Source organism: Scyliorhinus torazame, chromosome 22 (genome assembly GCF_047496885.1).
Source record: "Scyliorhinus torazame isolate Kashiwa2021f chromosome 22, sScyTor2.1, whole genome shotgun sequence".
Taxonomy (NCBI): Eukaryota; Metazoa; Chordata; class Chondrichthyes; order Carcharhiniformes; family Scyliorhinidae; genus Scyliorhinus; species Scyliorhinus torazame.
Window position 1 is genome coordinate 105,975,115 of NC_092728.1, and position 3,315 is coordinate 105,978,429.

Below are 3,315 nucleotides of genomic sequence, written 5' to 3' on the forward strand. Positions count from 1 at the left end.
TCTCTCTCTCTCTCCGGGACCCCGCTCTCTCTCTCTCTCTCTCCGGGACCCCGCTCTCTCTCTCTCCCGGGACCCCGCTCTCTCTCTCTCTCCGGGACCCCCGCTCTCTCTCTCTCTCCGGGACCCCCGCTTCTCTCTCTCTCTCTCCGGGACCCCGCTCTCTCTCTCTCTCTCCGGGACCCCGCTCTCTCTCCTCTCTCTCCGGGACCCCCGCTCTCTCTCTCTCTCTCTCTCTCCGGGGACCCCGCTCTCTCTCTCTCTCTCTCCGGGACCCCGCTCTCTCTCTCTCCGGGACCCCGCTCTCTCTCTCTCTCCGGGACCCCGCTCTCTCTCTCTCTCCGGGACCCCGCTCTCTCTCTCTCTCTCCGGGACCCCGCTCTCTCTCTCTCTCTCCGGGACCCCGCTCTTCTCTCTCTCTCCGGGACCCCGCTCTCTCTCTCTCTCTCCGGGACCCCGCTCTCTCTCTCTCTCCTCTCTCTCCGGGACCCCGCTCTCTCTCTCTCTCTCTCTGGGACCCCGCTCTCTCTCTCTCTCTCTCTCCGGGACCCCGCTCTCTCTCTCTCTCTCTCCGGGACCCCGCTCTCTCTCTCTCTCTCTCCGGGACCCCGCTCTCTCTCTCTCTCTCGGGACCCCGCTCTCTCTCTCTCTCTCCGGGACCCCGCTCTCTCTCTCTCTCTCTCTCCGGGACCCCGCTCTCTCTCTCTCTCTCGGGACCCGCTCTCTCTCTCTCTCTCCGGGACCCCGCTCTCTCTCTCTCTCTCTCTCTCCGGGACCCCGCCCGCTCTCTCTCTCTCTCTCTCTCTCCCCCGGGGCCCTGCTCTCTTCCCCCGGGCTGCGGGCCGGGTCTGCCCCGCTCCCCGGCCCCGCGGGTTTTTACCTCTCACTCCGCCGACATTCCTCAGGGCGCCGCCATTTTAACCGCCTCACCCCCTCCCCGGAGCGGCCACATCCGCGGGCCTCAGCAAAACAAATCTCCCGCGGACTACTTCCTTCCACATCCCCCCCCCCCCCTCAGTCCGAGCCGCGGCCGTGCCAAACCTGTGACTCCCCGCCAGCCGACCAGGCCTCAATGAACTTGGCGCTTCGCGCGGGCGCTGCTGTTGATTTTAATGGGGGAGTAAAGGGGGGGGCGGGGGGAGTGAAAACAGTCCCCGGGCCGCTTCAACCCCCCTCCCCCACGCCAGACGCGCGGAGGGATATCAGGCGGGGCCACGCGGCTGCGCGTGACTACAGCTGTCCAGGAGCGCGCCTGCACTGGGTCCGAAGGACCCACATGACGTCACCACCTCCTGCTGCAGAGGTTATTAGCGGGCAAGGGGGCGTGTCCTCCCAGCTGTCAATCACAGTCTGTGTAGCCAGAGATGGAGAGAGGCACAGATAGAGAGATGGATTAAGGGACCAATAGAGAGATGGAGAGAGGGATAGATAGAGAGATGGATAAAGGGACTGAGGGGACAGATAGAGAGATGGATAAAGGGACCAATAGAGAGATGGAGAGAGGGACAGATAGAGAGATGGATAAAGGGACCGAGGGACAGATAGAGAGATGGATAAAGAGATGATGGAGAGAGGGACAGATAGAGAGATGGATAAAGGGACAGATAGAGAGATGGAGAGAGGGACCGAGGGACAGATAGAGAGAGGGACAGATAGAGGGATGGATAAAGGGACAGATAGAGAGATGGATAAAGGGACCGAGGGACAGATAGAGAGAGGGACAGATAGAGAGATGGATAAAGGGACAGATAGAGAGATGGATAAAGGGACCGAGGGGACAGATAGCGAGATGGATAAAGGGACCGAGGGACAGATAGAGAGAGGGACAGATAGAGAGATGGATAAAGGGACAGATAGAGAGATGGATAAAAGGGACCGAGGGACAGATAGAGAGAGGGACAGATAGAGAGATGGATAAAGGGACAGATAGAGAGATGGACAAAGAGACCGAGGGACAGATAGAGAGATGGACAAAGAGAGATGGAGAGAGGGGCAGATAGAAAAATGGATAAAGGGACCGATAGACAAAGAGATGGATAGATTGATGGATAGAGAGAGATGGACAGATAGAGAGATGGATAAAGGGGACCGATAGAGAGATGAATAAAGGGACCAATAGAGGGATGGATAAAGGGACCGATAGACAGAGAGATGGATCGAGGGACAGATAGATAGAGAGATGGATTAAGGGTCACTGTCTGTGCAAAGTCTGCATGTTCTCCCCGTGTCTGCGTGGGTTTCCTCCGGGTGCTCCGGTTTCCTCCCACAAGTCCCAAAGACGTGCTGTTAGGTGAATTGGACATTCTGAATTCTCCCTCAGTGTACCCGAACAGGCGCTGGAATGTTGCGACTAGGGGCTTTTCACAGTAACTTCATTGCAGTGTTAATGTAAGCCTACTTGTGACAATAAAGATTATTATTATAAAGAGAAATGGATAGAGGGACAGATGGAGAGGCAGTGGTGTAATGGTATTGTCACTGGACTAGCAATCCAGGGAACCAGAATCATGTTTTGGGGACCTGGGTTCAAGACTGTGTCTGTGCGGAGTCTGCACTTTCTCCCCGTGTCTGCGTGGGTTCCCTCCGGGTGCTCCGGTTTCCTCCCACAGTCCAAAGACGTGCAGGGTAGGTGGATTGGACATGATAAATTGCCCTCAGTGACCAAAAAGGTTAGGAGGGGTTATTGGGTTAGGGGGATAGGGTGGAAGTGAGGGCTTAAGTGGGTCGGTGCAGCCTCGATGGGCTGAATGGCCTCCTTCTGCACTGTATGTTCTATGTTATAAATCCCGCCAGGGCAGATGGTGAAATTTGAATTCAAGAAAAAACAGGAATTAAAAGTCTAAAGGTGACCAGGAAACCATTATCAATAGTCATAAAAACCTACCTGGTTGGTGTGGAGCATAGGGTCTCGCTTTACACGGACGACCTGTTATTGTACATTTCGGACCCGCTGGGGGTGGATTGGGGAGATTATGGGATCCTAGAGGAATTTGGCCGGTTTTCGGGGTACAAATTGAATATGGGTGAGAGTGAGGTCTTCCGATCCAGGCATGGAGGCAGGAGAAGAGATTGGGGTGAGGCTGTTCAAGGTGGTGGGGGTGAGCTTTTGGTATTTGGGCATTCAGGTGGCGCGGGGGTGGGTGCAGCTGCACAAGCTGAATCTGGCTTGGTTGGTGGAGCAGATGGCGGGGGGGGACTTTAGAAGGTGGGATGCGCTCCTGCTGTCACTGGCAGGGAGGGTGCAGACGGTGAAGATGACAGTTCTCCCGGTGTTCATGTTTGTCTTCCAGAGCCTCCCAATCTTGATCCCCAAGGCGC

At 56.4% G+C, this 3,315-nt stretch overlaps 1 protein-coding gene across 2 annotated transcripts in view; it reads right to left on the reverse strand.

Annotated features, from left to right (window-relative positions):
• The window catches only part of tsc1b (TSC complex subunit 1b), a 69,057-nt gene extending 67,920 nt beyond the window's left edge, over positions 1-1,137 (reverse strand). The window contains exon 1 of one of the 2 annotated variants that reach the window (XM_072488853.1): positions 1,039-1,137. The gene's annotated coding sequence lies outside the window, so the exon portion shown is untranslated. Of the gene's footprint in view, positions 1-877; positions 975-1,038 lie in introns of those variants that run through there. The other variant, XM_072488852.1, reaches the window with a different exon arrangement.
• Positions 1,138-3,315: the final 2,178 nt, after the last annotated feature.